Below are 19,199 nucleotides of genomic sequence, written 5' to 3'. Positions count from 1 at the left end.
CTATTTGAAACCGTCACTAAGATACTAGTTCTTATGACTGTTGTTAGATATATTTAGTGACTATTTAAACTGTCATAATATTTTTAGTGACAATTTTTCGATCTAAAACCGTCACTAAGTTACTTATTTCTGTGATAATTTTTTCCTATATTTAGTAACTATTTTAAACTATCATAATCTCTCTAACATCAAAGCTTTTTTTATTAAATATTGCAAAAAATATTTCTATTTTAAATAATAATTTGTGTCTACCAACAAAATAATAAATGGCATTAGATTTCAACAAATTTAAACTCAATCCCACAAATTTTACAAAAATAGCAACAATATATTTCAAAAGTTGAATTTGACAAGTTTTACATAGTCATAATCCATAAAATATAAATTTAAAAAATTCTAAATTAATCCAAACATGTAAAGCTAAAGCTAATAATTGTACTTGTAATTTAATCCTCAACTTTTCTCCGCAACTTCGCTTCACCTTCAACCTCAATAGTATTCAACTTCAGTAATTGCTTCACAAGCAACTCTTCAACACAAGAAACTCTCTCTTGTCCTCTTCAACAATTTCTTGTGATCCCCCTAAAGACCCAAATAAGACAAATCATGCATCAATAAATAATATTCTAGATGAACAAAATAATATTATAATAACTGAAACACAAAAATATACAAACTTAAAACTTGGTTCTTTAACTTAAGATAAAACTAAACAATAACCGAAACAAGTGAAACTCACTTGAAGGCTATAGCGAGCTTATGGCAACTCCTTATCCAACGATTTTCCTCTTGCCTCCCTTACCAATCTCTCCAATTTCTCAATCTTTTTGCAAATCACACATTCAAACCCAATACTCTAATCTACAGAATACAAAACCTAGTTTCCACAATCAATGTTGTTTCTGATGCATAATAATATCTTCACTTATCAGCAAATTCCCTTAAACTCCTATCTATTCCATCTCAAACAAGCTCAAAAGATAAAAACAAACTTGAATATTTATTTATTTAAAAAAATCTGTTAACTATGACAAAAAAAAATATGAGGAAAAGGTTTCCGTACAAATCTGTTTTCCTATCTATTTCATCTCAAACGAGCTCAAAAAATTTTTTTTGTGGGTAGTTTAATATTGTATGACTTATTTTTAGTTTATATTTAATTGAGAGTAATCATGATTATATAAATTTTAAAATTTAATTTTATTTGTTAAATTTTAAAATTAAAATTATAAAACTGAAGTACATTAGAGTGTAAATTTTTACTATCCATAAATAGAAATAAAACAAATTTTATATATATTAAATAGAACAGATAGAATCAGATACAATAAAAATCTACTCTAACTTCTTTCATTGTCATCCCTACATATAATTTTATATAACACTATAAAACAATCAAGAAAAATCCAAAAATTATAATATAATAGCAAAGTTTAAGTTTAGAAATGTTTCAACGTTTCTATATATATCTATCATGCATGCATCTTCTCAAATAATTTTAATTAGTCCACGTATCACAAAACCTTTACCATACCACTTAGGCATATAAAATTACCCAATAGAATTGAAGGAGTAATCAATTTTGTCACTGTCAAATGAATAGCAAATCTAATGAAATCAACTAGTTGTCTTGTCAAAGCATTGGAGGGCATATAGACAATATGTGTAGATAACCATTAACCTTCTGTCCTTTGATTCAACCATGCATCATAGCAATATATCTAGCTAGCTGTAAATCAATAATAAACATTTACAATGCGAGATAGGGTTTTAATTTATTTGGTACCTTTTGGACTTCACTTTTAATTTCATCCAGAGCTTAACAAAGATATTAATATAGACTTAAGATCATAAAAAAACATGAACAGTATAAAAATGGCTTTGATGAAAGTAACATTAATAATGACTGGAAAATTGATTAGTGGAGAAAAAAATAAAGGAAGCAAGGATACCGCTTTTTGGTGCATTTTCTTGGAGGCTTGTGAATCCTCTAACTGCAACATATATAAACATAAACATTAATTTGCAAACAAAAATAAACTATAAAGAAAATTTCCAAAATGATATACTGGCTTACCCATTAAACCTGCAGAATTCATCAAAGAAGTTAAGAAGCTGAGCTCCCCTGTACTCCTATTCTACTCAGAGCAAAGAAGATAACAAATGAGGAATAAGAATATAGAAACAAGTCTCAACTTAATAATTGACAAGCATTATAGATTAAACAATAATATGACAAATGCAAAAGTGTAAATGAAAATCATATCATCAGAGATGAAAACATCCTAGCCTAGGAATAGTAAAAGCACGTAGTTTTCTTCAACATGCAGGATGAACAGGAATATAGATTAGTCAAACCAAAAACCCTTTTATGAAAGCTTCAAGTGAATCATCAATCATCATGCAGTGCAAAGTGCACAATGAAGGAACCCATTTACTCAGTGCCGCATAGGAAAGAAGTTGGGGAACCAAACATCACAATCATATATGCTTGTATGTAAGTAATGCAACCAGGTATATTCTCTAGTATTGGAGGCATATAAGGCATATACAAGCGTTGACTAATATACCGCAGAAATTAGAATCACTCCTACATAAAACTCATATACAAGCGTTGACTAATGAAATTAGAATCAAAGATAGTGCTCAAAATTAAAGCGTTGACTAATAGAAATTTCTAATAATCTTAATTATTAACCAAGTATTTTGAATTTCTAGCCGGCGCTGTCAGCAAGAAATTTAAAAAAGAAGCAGCAAATTAAATAGTTTAGTCTGAACTCTGAAAGCCTTAAACAACTGTACCTCTTTACATGCTGGTGGAGTGCGTTTGCCCTTTATGGTTCGAGATATCCTGAAGAAACCAACCTGCTCTATGGTTTTAAAGAAGCTTAGATGATTGTCTTCAAGTTTATTCTGATGCCATCGCAATTATTAAAGAACCCATTAAAAATTACAAGGCTAAGCGTTATGCTGATTCTAATGTGAAGCTAAGCTCTGTTATTGATGCCTCTACGACGTGCGAAGATGGATTCAATCAAAGAAACAGTGTTGGTTCACTGTTAACCAAACGAAACAAGGACACTTTTCTGCTTGACAAGGGAGTTCCTAACAATGACTATTTAAATTATCAAATCCACAAAGACAAGCACACATAAACCACAACACAATAGAAAACACTGCAACAAGACCCTTTATTTGAAATCAATGACATAAGCAATGAAACAGGAACACAATGCAATTAAAGCATGTCATTCTTCCTCTGACTCTGATTCCGCATAGCCTGCATTGTTAAATATTATGTTAAGTGTTCTCTTTGTAGAATCCAATAACGTCTTGCATAGCCTGCATTCAAACGCATCAAGTCACTTCTGTAGCTTTTTTTAAATGATTAAGAAAGCATGTAATCGTGCATGAGCGACGACAAACTCTCGGATCATAAATTCTTGGACCCTTTTTCTAGGGTGTGGAAGGAGAAAGGGCAAAGCAAGAGAGGATACCTTCCATGGTGTATTGAATGGATTAGTTAAACAACTAATAAACTAAATAACTGACCTTAAGGCCATCTGGTGAAAGGCAAGCCAGACCACCAGCCTGGGAAATATTTGATGCACCACTGAAGCAAGTACATACAATTCGATTGAAGTCCTTGGCAACAGGAAATCCATCAGAAAACAACAACTGCTTCGGAATCACAGTCCAACCCAGTCAAACTCCAGTGAACCCGGCAAACTTGCTAAATGACGAAACCTCAAGGGCAACCTGTAATTTGCCATAACCACTCAGTCATACACACAGATATCCAACAGAAATCAACAGTATTCGTCAAATGTAAAAAGCAGTTTCATAGTTGAATTACAAACTTTTGGCAACTTTTAACAAAATGTTATACTAATGTTGAACAACTTTCCTGATGATATAACTTTGTTCAGACAAAATATTCATTAGATCCAAGCTACAACTTCTCATGAGTCATGCAAGAAACAAGAAACTTTCAAGGAAGGTAACGCCTATTACAATAACCAAATGCAAAAGGCATGGAACTTGTTTCCAAATAATTGACATTATCTGCATTTTATTATAAGCCATGCACTCTTAAGTATCATAACTGCAATTAAGAATGAAGATAAGGACAGATTTTTAAACATCAAATCATAATACAGACTGACCTCTTTGGCTCCGGGAATTTCAAAGATCAAGCGTGGATTGTCACCAGAGATGTACATTGCATATGCTGAATCATAGATTATTATAGACCCATTGTCCTTAGCAAACTTAACAAGTTGGGTCAATTTCTCTCTTGTTGCCGTAGCACCGGTAGGGTTGTTTGGCGAGCAGAAAAAGATGATATCTGGTCGGGAAATAGAAGACAAATCAGAGAAAAAACCATTTTCTGGGTTACATCACATGTATTTGATGTTTGCAAACTTCTCAACATCCTTCTGGTAGTAGCCAGTCTGGCCCATAATTACACTCGAGTCTACATAGGCCTGCATATTAATTAAAAGTGGCATTATTTACAGAGAATAGCTACAAAGGTCAGTAACCAACTTGAGTTGGCTGAGTGGTCAGCTCACTCGTCCGCTTAAGCAAGTGTCGGGAGTTCAAACCCCGCCTTGTGCATGCAGCAACTCATTGGCCAGCGGCAGACCCTTAAATGGAGCTCAGATCTACGACGAATTAGTCCTTAACCTGTCGGGTTGGGGGATACCATTTGGGTAAACCAAAAAAAAAAGGTCAGTCACTTGAACAGGAAACCCAGGTTGATTTTTTCCAGTTCCAGTAAAAATATTAAAAAACTATATATTTTAAAAATACTATATATTTTACAAGTCTTTATTAGTATTTCTAGATAGATAATCTTAAGTGCCATAATTGCAACAAGAAAGATAAATGTCAACAGTTTCTAGATAGATAAATTATATCTCGTGATTAACCACCAGTAAACAATAAGTTCAGCAAATTAGCTTTTCCATCTCTATTGTAGCAATTTGCATCATTCAAGAAGATCACTAACCCGTTCATGATATCATCAAAGCACAAAAAATCAAAGAAATTAAAAGAAGAAACAAGAAATACAGCATTCAAAGAAATCTAGTTGAAACATTTTATCGAACATGTTGAGTGCGAAAAAATAAATAAGAGAATTCAAATAAAAATAGCAAATATGAACATGAGGATATAATCATTACGATAAATTACAACAAAATAGAGTACTAAGAACTAACAATTGCAACAATTTCAGCACAACAAACATGAAGCAACAACAAAGAAATTGCAGGGGTAAAAATTATAATAGAAGAACAATTGAATACTCGCTATCAATGTCAAGTATTGAGGTTGGAAAAGAAGAAAAAGTCACCGGACGGAGAATTAGGGTTCGCAATCGGAAAAGAGAGGAAAAGAAACGACGATGCAAGGACGGCGATGGCGAACCGCGACAATGAACAGCAAATACAAACCGCGATGGTGAATGGTGAGACGATGAACGACGAACTGTAGCATGGTGAAGGTTGCTGCGTTACTTTCTCTGTTCTTCGCCTCTTCTCATCTCATCGGAAACCACAGTGAAATAGTGAAATCCAGTTTTAAAAAAATTAGAAAGTTAAAAAAAATAGTGAAAGATATATACAGAGTATTGACGCTTTTAAAATTAAGTGTATAAATGTCACGATGTTAATTAATAGAGACTCTTAAAACAACTGTCACAAATTAAGTGTAGCTATATGTTGAATTTGGTGTAGTGAAATATAATAGAAATCTTAAATCCTAATCTTAAGAGAGATGAGAGAATTTCTCTCTCTAAAAACTACATCTAAATTATGAAAAGTGAATTATGAGTCGTCTCCCTTCATTCCTCCACTTTGCAGCTTTTAATCTGTATTTTCTGGGTTTAAAACTGGGTCGAAAATAGCCCAGAAATCGCTGGGGGCAAAATCTGTCACGCTGATTTTCGTCACTGCGATGCGTCCACGTGAATAACGCATTTGCGTTGTCTATCTGTACGGCCACTATAACAAATTATATATCAAATCGAAGCCCCGGACGTTAGCTTTCTAACGCAACTAGAATCGTATCATTTGGACCTCTATAGCTCAAGTTATAACCATTTGAGTGCATAGAGGTCAGGCTGGACAACTTAGCAATTTCTTCAAGTTCTTGTATTCTTTCCACTTTTGCATGTTTTTTTTCCATCATCTGAGCCATTCCTGCCCTATAAACTCTGAAATCACTTAACACACATATCAATGCATCGAATGGTAATAAGAGATGATTAAAATACACAGATTAAAGACTCTAAGAAGCAAGTTTTCAATCATATAACAAATTCTAGGAAGAAATTGTAAAACCATGCAAATAGTATGAATAAGTGTGCAAAGACTTGATAAAAATCACTCAATTGAGCACAAGATAAACCATAAAATAGTGGTTTATCACACTCGTTGAGTTTGATTATTACTTTGGGCTTGTTTGATTATAATATCATTTTTATAATATGATTTGGCGCGCCCTGCTAGAGAGCCTTCTGGTCATGATGAACCTCCATCGGCGAGTTGCAACAACAACTCCACAATGCCCTTTCTGCCACGGAAAGGAAGAGTGTAACACCCTAATTTTTAGCACGTCATGATCAAACCAAAAGTAAGGAGTTACTAACATGTTTTCCTTATTTACTATTTAAATTAAGCCTTTAATTCGATATCGTGTTTCAGTTTTATAGAAAATGCCAAAAAATTTTGTTTTTATCAATTAAAATCATATATAAAAGAACACCAAGTAATAATAATCACATAATTATTAACAATAATAAATATTATACAAAAGAATTAAAATAAAATTCAGATACAATTCCTATCCCTTTGAATAAAATAAAAACTAAAGCAACAAGGGTAAGGGAACTCTATAAAAACAACAAGTATCACAAATAAATCTACTAATCGTCCATAACTTCATACTGAATCTTTGAACTTGTCACTGAAACGGTGGAATATTTTGGGTGAGAACAATCCACACGTTCTCAGTAGGGAATGAGAATGCCGTAAAAGTAATGAATTTAATGCAAATAATTAACTTACCCAGTAAAACCATTTTATTAAACCTTTGGAAATACTTTTTACTTTTACTTTATATAACTAATTACCTTCTTTAAATTTCTGAACTTAAACAAATTTCAATCACAACCTCAGTTCTCAGTCACCTCAATATATCAACTAATAGCACAAGAAACAAATCAACACACAAACAAATTGCAATAAGACAAACAGCACAATCACAGAGAAACTAGATAAGCAAACACAATCAAATGCAAATGTGCAAACAACATGATACATGTCTATTCCTAATGCAGCCCATGGGCTCATGTGTCGGTTGCCTACCCACTCCCGACATTACCCGGGTACGAGTTCCAGATATGGCTTTCCAGATGCATACTGTGTGCTTATAAGTCTTAAAGGCTAAGCCGCATACAGTGTGACTTTCAACGTGCTTACATCTGGAAAATAGTTCCTCAGTGTGTGGGCGTCCCGGCTATACATTTGGCACTAAGGCCCAAACAAAGTCTCATCTGCTCTCCTGTGGTAGACTACCTTTTAAAGCTTTTTCTTTATCCATGGCCTCTGCTCTCATGTGGCAAAGACCCTTTTAGTTAATACATTCTTTTAATCTTTATTCTCTGCTTTCCTGTGGCAGAGATTCCTTTCCTAAATAAACCTAACTCAAATCATTACTTAGACCAAACTCTTTTCCTAAAAGATAGAATTTAAAACATTATACTTTTCTTAATAAATCGAATTCAAAATAAAATATTTTTTTCCAACTAAATAAGTCTCAAATAATTTTACTTTCCAAAACCAAATCTTTTAAAATAGCATTTCAAATAAAGTCCCAAATTTTATAAAAATTTTGGCAGCATTTCCTCTAAAATTCGGACTATGCCACCCTTCCAAGGTCCCGACCAAGTCATTTTTTATTCTCAAAGATCATCCTTGATACATTAGACATTCAAAATCCAATGCCAAATCATTTTATAAATCTAAAAGCTAGCCAGATTCAATTTCAAAACCATTTTTCAAAATAAGCTTGTAAATCATGTTTTTAATACAAAGTTTGCTTCTTAATGTAAATACAAATTAATTTTCAAAACAAAATCACTTTTTTCGTATACTTTTATAAAAATTCGGACAAAATATTCTCTTAAAAGTTAGACTTCAACACCCCTCCGAGCTCCCTCATTTTCTCAACAATTCATTAGTCTGATTCCACAACATTGATACAGCATATTTCTCAATAATCAACCTACTTTATTTCAGTTTAGTAACCAACGGTTCACGTTAGCATTCAATACAACAATATCCAATCAAGCTAGCATATTCAATTAACAACAATTTCCAAACTAAAATCTTTTCATCATTCAACAGACTTCCATTTCATAAATTACTCATTAGAATTTGATTCAGTAACCAATTACAATGCTATTAAGTAGAAACTAAAACTTCCGACAAGCAATCAATCTCAAACAACCTTATAAGCATTAAACAAATTTTCAATTCACAGGAACATAATCATCATCATACTAACACCAAAATCAATTGTCGTTCACTTTCACAACCAAAAACTCAATTAGAACCACAGCCAACGATTCACAACCAAGAATCCAAGTTCAATAACATTAAAATTGTTAACGTATTTGCAATTATCTACTATACTTTCGAGCATTCTAAAATTAAAACTTGTAATTTAAAAAAAATGAACCCCCTACCTTGATTGTCGAAACCCGAAAGCTATGAAACATGCAAAACACCTTTTTACCGGCCCACGGCAGTTCCAACAACTTCCAGTGTATGTAAGCTCAAAAAATTAACCCTATCACATCCATAACTTAAAATCCTCAATAACAGATTAGCAGAACAATAACAGTGAGAGCTTCGAAGCGAGAGCAACTTATAGTCATGAATAAGAACGACGAAATGGACATGCATCTCCGACAGCAACCTTCGGCACCGACAACGTTGTTATTCGGAAGCCAAAAACTCGACAATCGCATCCCCAACAGTAGCGGCGAAGCGCGCGAACGGCGATGATGCATGTAGCGGTAGTGACGAGCTCTTCTCTCTCTCTTCGCGTTCGTCTCTCTCTTTGCAAGTCTGTCTCCCGGAGGTGGCTCAATGGCGGATCGACGGCTACAGGCTTCCTCGCAGCTCCTAGATACGATAGCTCCCTAGACGACGGCGGCGAAAAAGGTGCAACGACAACGCGCGACTTTCTCCTCCCTCGCGGTTCGGTCTCTTCTTGACGAAACAGCGGCGGCGACGACGTTTGGCGGTGGTGGCGGTGACAAACTCCGCGGCAGTTCCCTCTCACTTTCCCTCATTCCTCTCTCCTTCCTTCCCTGCTTCTGATTTTTCCTTCTTTTCTTTCTTCGATGGGTAAGGGTTCTTGAGGGGGTGAATGGTGGCTATTAGGGTTATATTAGGGTTAGGGTTTCAGTTTGGAAATTTTTGAGTAGTTTAGGTAATTTTTAATAAAATTAGGAATAATAGAGTAATTAAAAATCAATTTTAATTCAATAATAATATCTATAAAAGTTCTATTTAATTATCAACCTAAAATTTATTTTCAAACAAATTCTCTAATTCAATTATTAGAGATAATAAAAATCAATTTCCTTTATAATCATAAAATAATGTTATAAATCTAATTATTCACCTTAGAGTATATAAAATCTTTATTATTATTCAATTACTAAAGTTTTAAATCATAAATAAAAAAATTACTTAATTTATATATAAAATCTCTTAAAAATATAATCTTAATTAAATATAATAAATTATAAATAAATTTATTATTTATTTTTTTTAAATACGGGGTCTTACAAAGAGATTACATGTACTGCCTATTTCACTGTATCAGAGTACAAGAAATTTGGATCATAAATCTTTTTAGGGATTGTTACTTTTCCCTTCTTTTTAGAATGCTATGTAGCCCGGTGATCTGCATTCGGTTAACCCCCACCTTTCTATCTTTTGTCCCAGTGGGACACTGTAATCATTTCTTAAGTTAATGAAATGAATAAATCTATCTTTAGAAAAAAAATCTAATCATATATGAATTTGAACTTTGATTTAAATTTTTGAGTTTGATTAGTACTTTAAGTTTGTTTGATTATAGTTGAATTTTGTAATATAATTTCAATCCTATTTAATTATAATCTAATTATAGTAAGAGTTTGAACTTCCACTTAAAACCTGGATAATCAAACTACCAAAGTATAATAAATCTTTGTATACTATTGCACAGTCAAATTTATCACCGGATAATATTTAAACATGACTATAAACAAATCAAATAAAATATTCAATCATGTAAACTATGGTTTAACGTAGTTCCAGCCTCATTTGTGCTAAATGTCAGGTCCTGCATAATCAAGGTCCAAAAAAAGGTTCATAATTCGATGCAAATTGCAAAGTATATAATGGATAGTTGAATGAAAATCAAGAAAGAAAAAAAAAGAGCTATGCTTGGAATTCATGTATTAGGAAATAACATGGTAATAAAACTCAATTAAGATCAAGAAAAATGCAAATAAAAACGGTAATAAAATATTTTAGCAATAACAATTAAACATTGGACTTGTGTCTTTTTTATCTTTCACATTCTCAGTCTATGTTTTATATAGCGGCTCTTATCTTTTATGTTCTTTGTCCATTTCTTGGTACACTTCTTGCATGTGGTGAAGTAAGTCTTTTGGTGTTTACAAATTGAAGTTTTTCAGTATAATCAAACATGCTGCAAATCAAAATTCATGAATAAGATCATAATCAAACAGGTCCTAGATCAAAGTTCAATAATAAGATTATAAGAAGACATGCTCCACAACGAAGTGCAAGAATAAAACTATAATCAAACAAGCTACAGATAATAAAGTTATAATCAAACATGTTCTTCATCGAAATTCAAGAATAAAACTATAATTAAACACATTCCAAATTAAAGTAAGTCTTTCTTTTACTAAAAAAAATTTGGATTGTTAAATTTATCCTTTTCAAAAATATATAAACATATCATAACTATACCAGTAAGAATGAAAACTTGAGAAAAAATATTGCCAAACCAGGTGAAGCATTTTAAGAAATAGGTAATATGGATTTTGTAAAGAGAGAGTAAAGTGTTGTGTTTTGCAAGACTAAGAAAAATGAAATAATAATAGGTAGAACTGCAACATATTAAAGGAATGAAAAGAATGCAAAAAATAAGAGAATAAAATTTATGCTATAAATCTAAATATTATAAATTGATAAAAGACCTATCTTGTCATGAAACTGAGTTTCTCTTCGTTGTCAAGAAGGAAAAAAAAGACATGGCAACCATGAAGAAGGAAGAGAGGCGAAAATTTGCTGTGGTAGGACGAAGGCGATGACCAGCGAAAGCAATGAATGCCGTTAGAGGGAGAAGTCTTATGACAAAGGGAAGGAGAATAGGTTCATGCGTTTTGTGTAATGCGTGCTTTGTCAGTGAATGCTTGGGTTTTGAGCGCGTAAAATATTGATTTGGATGGTGGTTTGTTTTGTATTTATAGAGTATCAAGATATATAAATAGCTAGCGACTGATTGATTGTGGTAACTGATTTTACTATATATATATATATATATATATATATATATATATATATATATATATATATATATATATATATATATATATATATATATATATATATATATATATATATATATATATATAAAATATGTTGTTTGTGTATATCTTATTAATAGTAAACAACCACCAAATTAAGTCGACTTGTTAATTGGACTACACTTACATTAGAATTGGTAAGGATCAGTTACATAAGACCATATTTAGTAGAGAATTCATCTCAATATTTATTCATGGTCCATCTGTCATAAAAAATAACTCCATATCAATATTTACATCTAAATATTAAATAGAAATTCAAAACATTTTCCTCTTCTCTATTAGGAGAAACTAACTTTAGTCCTTATTGTGATCCTACTTATTTAATTAGTTAAAATAATTAAGATTATATTAGTTATTTTTTTTACAATAATATTATTTAAATTTATAAATTTAAAAATAATTTACTATTAAAAAATATTAATATTAAAAAAATTTATAATACAATTAATATTTTTAAATTTGCAACATCTAATTTTATAATATAGTTAGAATTTTTAAATTGTATAAATAAAAATAAATAATCTAACCAAAAGTTATTTTGAGATGTGTAAAAATTAAATTTATCTTTTTACATAAACAAATTTAATTAATTATATTTTAATATAATAATATATATTGTATTGTACCCCTAAGATCTCGGATAAAACCGAGTCATATCTCGGCACAACGGCTCTATCTCAACAGAATGCTCTCCACAATCTCGGAAGGAAATCAGTCACTAGAATCTCGGACGAAACAAACTGTTAAACTCCACACTAAGCTATAAAATGAGCACCATGTCAATGATAAAACACACAAATAATTGTCTCACAACAACATCCTACGAAATAGTATCCGCAATCATATACACGCTTTTTATTTAAATTATTCCTTTACTGACTTGGGCGTTGATGAACGGTGAAAAGCATGGGTTAGGAATTTTTCATCAAAATAGAATTGGCGTTGTAAGTATAGTCCTAACCCGACAATTTGACAATCAATCAAATGAATAGTCACAATCAAAACACAATTAACCGAGAGTATTTAGACTCTCGGGTTGTCTTTCCTAGGAGTTGTAATTAAGTGTCTATTATTGGTTATGGAGAAAATAGGAATTGAAGACAAGAGAGGCAAGGAATGTAAATAGTAAGAAATGAAATGAGCATGCAAGAAATTAAAAGAAAGCAAGTAGAAGCAATGCAAATAGAAATCAAATAGTAAAAAGGACTCTTGGTGATAATTGGGTAATTAAGGATTCCTATCCTAGTTGTGGACCACAAACATGGCAATTGTGTGGAATTAACCCCAATTAGTCAATCCTACTTAAGAATTAGTCAAAAGGGCATAATTGATCCCAATCCCTAAGTCCTAAGTCAACACTAGTGGGTCACCTAGAGTCAAGGGAAACTAAACCAATTAACAATCCTCACACAATGCGGAATGGATATCCACAACTCAATTCCACCCAAACAACTAATTTCACAACCAAGAGTATGAAAATTAAACATGCAAGAAAGTAAAAGTCAAAGCAATTAAATACAAAGAAAGAAAACTTCAAGTGCAAGAAATCTCTTGGCAAGTTATTGAGAGCTAAGGTTACCTATCCTAGTTATTGACCACAAACACATGATGATTATCAAAAGTTAATCCTACTTAGTCAACCTTACACCGAAGATAAGTCAAGTAGGCATAGTTAATTTCAATCCATAAGTCCTATGTCAACACTAAGGGTCACATAGAGTCAATGGAAATCAAATCAACTAACTACTCTAATGTATCAAACAAGAATGGACATTGATGAGCGGATAATTTATATGCTTTTGGCATTATTTTTAGGTAGTTCTTAGCATGATTTAGTTAGTTTTGAGTATATTTTTATTAGTTTTTATGCAAAAATCACATTTCTGGATTTTACTATGAGTTTGTGTGTTTTTCTGTGATTTCAGGTATTTTCTGGCTGAAATTGAGGGATCTGAGCAAAACTCTGATTCAGAGGCTGAGAAAGGACTGAAGATGTTGTTGGATTCTGAAGATTTACTAAAGAGCAAGTTGCTAAGTACCTTGGAGCAATCATGAAGCTGAATGCCAAATTATTTGGTAATGAGACTTGGGAGGATGAACCTCCATTGCTCATTAATGAACTAAACACCTTGGCTCAACTGAAGATACCTCAAAAGAAACCGGATCTTGGAAGGTTCTTAATACCTTGCACTATTGGCACCATGACCTTTGAAAAAGTTCTGTGTGACCTGAGGTCAAGTGTAAACCTCATGTCACTCTCTATAATGGAGAAACTAAGGATCTTTGAGGTACAAGCTGCAAGAATCTCATTGGAGATGGCAGACAATTCAAGAAAACAAGCTTATGGACTTGTAGAGGATGTCTTAGTGAAGGTTGAAGGCCTTTACATCCCTACTGACTTCATAATCCTGGACACTGGGAAGAATAAGGATGAATCTATCATCCTTGGCAGACCCTTCCTAGCCACAGCAAAAACTGTTATTGATGTTGACAGATGAGAGTTGGTCCTTCAAATGAATGAGGACTACCTTGTGTTTAAGGCTCAAGGATCTCCTTCTGCACACATAGAGAAGAAGCATGAAAAGCTTCTCTCAATACAGAGTCAAACAGAGCCCCCACATTCAAACTCTAAGTTTAGTGTTGGGAGGCCCTAACCATGCTCTGAACATCTGTGAAGCTCCATGAGAGCTCACTGTCAAGCTATTGACATTAAAGAAGCGCTTATTAGTAAGGGTAGCAGAATGGGCGTTAAACGCCCAGTCTGGCACCATTCTTGGCATTTAACACCAGAAAAGGGCACCAGACTGGCGTTTAACGCCAGAAAAAGGGCACTAAACTGGCGTTAAACGCCAGAAAAGGAAGAAAAGCTGGCATTTAATGCCAGGAATGGGCAGCAACCTGGCATTTAACGTCAGGATTAGCACTCAGAGGGCGTTTTACACGCCAGAATGGTGTAGGGATGAGAAATCTTTGACACCTCAGGATCTGTGGACCCCACAGGATCCCCACCTACCTCAACTCACTCGCTCTCTTCTTCACACATTCCAATAACACCCTTTCTCAAATACCCCTCACCAATCACCTCCATTTCTCCAATACCCTTCACTAATCACCTCCATCCACTCTTTGCCAAATACCCCACCTACCCCACCATTCAAAATTCAAAAACTTTCCCTCACACACGGACACCCTCTCTTCCACTCCTATATAAACCCCTCATTACTCCTTCATTTTCACACCTCATATACACTTTTCCCCTCCTTGGCCAAATCCTTCTTCACCCTCCATCTCCTCCATTTCTTCTTTTTCTCCGCCCCTTCTTTCTTCTTTTGCTCGAGGACGAGCAAACCTTTTAAGTTTGGTGTGGTAAAAGCGTTGCTTTTTGTTTTTCCATAACTATTTATGGCACCTAAGGCCGAAGAAACCTCAAGAAAGAGGAAAGAGAAGGCTAAAGCTTCCACCTCTGAGTCATGGGAGATGGAGAGATTCATCTCAAAGGCCCATCAAGACCACTTCTATGAAGTTGTGGCCAAGAAGAAGGTGATCCCAGAGGTCCCTTTCATGCTCAAGAAGAATGAGTATCCGAAGATCCGACAAGAGATTCGGAAAAGAGGTTGGGAAGCTCTCACCAACCCTATCCAACAAGTCAGAATCTTAATGGTTCAAAAGTTCTATGCTAATGCATGGATCACTAGGAACCATGATCAAAGTATAAACCCAAACCCAAAGAATTAGCTCACAATGGTTCGGGGGAAATACTTAGATTTCAGTCCGGAAAATGTAGGATTGGCATTCAACTTGCCAATGATGCAAGGAGATGCACGCCCCTACACTAGAAGGGTCAACTTTGATCAAAGGTTGGACCAAGTCCTCATGGACATATGTGTAGAAGGAGCTCAATGGAAGAGATACTCCAAAGGCAAGCCGGTTCAACTAAGAAGGCATGACCTTAAACCTGTGGCTAGAGGATGGTTGGAATTCATCCAACGCTCCATCATTTCTACTAGCAACCGATCCGAAGTGGCTGTAGATCGGGCTATCATGATCCATAGCATCATGATTAGAGAGGAAGTGGAAGTTCATAAGATCATACCTCTAGAACTATACAAAGTGGCTGATAAGCCCTCCACTTTAGCAATGTTAGCCTTTCCTCATCTCATTTGTCACCTATGCAGTTTAGCTGGAATTGTCATAAAGGAAGACATCCTCATTGAAGAGGACAAGCCCGTCACTAAAAAGAGGATGGAGCAAATAAAAAAGCCCACTCATGGGCATCAACAAGAGCATGAGGAAGTCCCTTATCAAGAAATCCCTGAGATGCCTCAAGGGATGCATTTTCCTCCACACAACTATTGGGAGCAACTCAACACCTCTTTGGGAGATTTAAGTTCCAATATGGAGCAACTAAGGATGGAGCACCAAGAGCACTCCATTATTCTCCATGAAATTAGAGAGGATCAAATAGCCATGAGGGAAGAGCAACAAAGGCAAGGAAGAGACATAGAGGAGCTCAGGCGTTCCATTGGATCCTCAAGAGGAAGAACTAGCCGCCATTACTGAGGTGGACACGTTCTTTGATTTCCTTGTTCTTACTTTTCTGTTTTTCAATTTTTATGCTTTATGTGTTATCTATGTTTGTGTCTTCACTACATGATCATTAGTGTCTAGTATCTATGTTTTAAAGCTATGAATAATTTCATGAATCCTTCACCTTTCTTAAATGAAAAATATGCCTAATTACAAAAGAACAAGAAGTACTTGAATTTTAAATTTTATCTTGAATTTAGTTTAATTATTTTGATGTGGTGGCAATACTTTTTGTTTTCTGAATGAATGCTTGAACAATGCATATTTTTTATAGTGAAGTTTATGAATGTTAAAATTGTTGGCTCTTAAAAGAATGATGAACAAAGAGAAATGTTATTGATAATATGAAAAATCATGAAATTGATTCTTGAAGCAAGAAAAAGCAGTGAATAACAAAGCTTGTGGGAAAAAAAAGAAAAAAAAGAAGAAAAAAATGGCGAAAAAGAAAAAGAAAGAAAAAGAAAAAGCAAGCAGAAAAAGCCAATAGCCCTTTAAACTAAAAGGCAAGGGTAAAAGGGATCCAAGGCTTTGAGCATTAATGGATAGGAGGGATAAAAGGAATAAAATCCTGGCCTAAGCGGCTAAATCAAGTTGTCCCTAACCATGTGCTTGTGTCATGAAGGTCCAAGTGAAAAGCTTGAGACTGAGTGGTTAAATTCGTGATCCAAAGCAGAAAGAGTGTGCTTATGAACTCTGGACACCTCTAACTGGGGACTTTAGCAAAGCTGAGTCACAATCTGAAAAAGGCTCACCCAGTTATGTATCTGTGGCATTTATGTATCCGGTGGTAATACTGGAAAACAAAGTGCTTAGGGTCACGGCCAAGACTCAAAAAGTAGCTGTGTTCAAGAATCAACATACTGAACTAGGAGAATCAATAACACTATCTAAATTTTGAATTCCTATAGTTGCCAATAATTCTGAATTTCAAAGGATAAAGTGATATGCCAAAACTATTTAGAAGCAAAAAGCTACTAGCCCCGCTAATCTAATTGGGACTAAGTTTCATTGATATTGTGAGATTCATTGTATATTCTCTTCTTTTTATTCTATTTTGTTTCCAGTTGCTTGGGGACAAGCAACAATTTAAGTTTGGTGTTGTGATGAGCGGATAATTTATACGCTTTTTGGCATTGTTTTTAGGTAGTTCTTAGCATGATTTAGTTAGTTTTTTGTATATTTTTATTAGTTTTTATGCAAAAATCACATTTCTGGACTTTACTATAAGTTTGTGTATTTTTCTGTGATTTCAGGTATTTTCTTGCTGAAATTGAGGGACCTGAACAAAAATCTGATTCAGAGGCTGAGAAAGGACTGAGGATGCTGTTGGATTCTGACCTCCCTGCACTCGAAATGGATTTTACTGAGTTACAGAAGCCCAATCGGTGCACTCTTAATTTCATTGGAAAGTAGACATCTTGGGCGTTCTAGCAATGTATAATAGTTCATACTTTTCTCGAGATTTGATGGCCCAAATTGGCGTCAAAACGCCGGTCAGAGACCCTTTTCTGGCGTTAAACGCCAGAACTGGCATAAAAGCTGGAGTTAAACACCCAAACTGGCACCAGAGCTGGCGTTTAACTCCAAGAGAAGCCTATGCACATGAAAGTTTCAATTCTCAGTCCAAGCACACACCAAGTGGGCCCCGGAAGTGGATTTCTACATCATTTACTTATTTCTGTAAACCTAGGTTACTAGTTCACTATAAATAGGACCTTTTACTATTGTATTTTCATCTTTTGATCATCTTTGATCTTAGGATCAGGTCTTTGAACCCTTTTTTGATTGTTTCATGTTATTTGGGAGGCATGGCCAGCCAAATGGCCATGCCTGGACCTTCATCACTTATGTATTTTCAACGGTGGAGTTTCTATACCTCATTGATTAAGGTGTGGAGCTCTGCTGTTCCTCATGAATTAATGCAATTACTACTGTTTTCTATTCAATTCAAGCTTATTCTTGTTCTAAGATATCCATTCGCACTTCAACATGATGAATGTGATGATCAAGTGACACTCATCACCATTCTCACTTATGAACGCGTGTCTGACAACCACTTCCGTTCTACCTGAAAACAAGCTTGAATGCATATCTCTTGGCCTCCTAGTCCACGACGCATGGTTGCCTCTCCTGACAACAGAGCCTTCTATTCCGTGAGATCAGAGTCTTCGTGGTATAAGCTAGAATCAATTGGCAGCTTTCTGAGATCCGGAAAGTCTAAACCTTGTCTGTGGTATTCCGAGTAGGATTTGGGATGGGATGACTGTGACGAGCTTCAAACTCGCGAGTGTTGGGTGATAAACCATTATTTTATAATTTATATTGTGTTTAATTGAGTGGTTTTATCAAGTCTTTACCCACTTATTCATATGATTAGCATGATATTACAATTCCTTCCCAAAGTTATTCTATAGTTGAAAACTTGCTTCCTAGAGATCTTTTTATTGTGTATTTTAATTCTCCTTTATACCATTCAATGTTGTGATCCATGTGTTAAGTGTTTCAGGCTTCATAGGGCAGGAATGGCTTAGAGAATGGAGAGGAAGCTTGCAAAAATGGAAGGAACACAAGAAACCAAGGAGATGACCAGCGAACACCGACGCGGACGCATGGCTCACACGACAGCGCGAAATGGAAAAAATCGCAATGACGCGTTCGCGTGCCTGACGTGAACACGTGGATTAGAATATGCACGAATAATGCGAACGAGTGGACGACGTGTACGCGTGGCAAGGAAAACGCTGGCGACGGCACGCGTGGACAACGCGACGCGTGGACGACGCGTACGCGTGACATGCGCGATTTGCAGAATTAACAGAAACACTGGGGCGATTTTAGGCGGTTTGACGTCGAGACATGGTTATAAAGTGGGTACACCACATAAAATTCAAACATTAGGAGAGTTTTAGAAGAGGAGTTC

General features: G+C 34.6%; 1 pseudogene; it reads right to left on the bottom strand.

Annotated features, from left to right (window-relative positions):
- Window positions 1-307: 307 nt before the first annotated feature.
- Window positions 308-9,467, bottom strand: LOC112696018 (probable LL-diaminopimelate aminotransferase, chloroplastic; annotated as a pseudogene).
- Window positions 9,468-19,199: the final 9,732 nt, after the last annotated feature.

This window comes from Arachis hypogaea, chromosome 1, assembly GCF_003086295.3.
Source record: "Arachis hypogaea cultivar Tifrunner chromosome 1, arahy.Tifrunner.gnm2.J5K5, whole genome shotgun sequence".
Classification (NCBI taxonomy): Eukaryota; Viridiplantae; Streptophyta; class Magnoliopsida; order Fabales; family Fabaceae; genus Arachis; species Arachis hypogaea.
The sequence above is the reverse complement of the archived record's forward strand: the minus strand, read 5'-3'. Positions and strand labels throughout refer to the sequence as shown.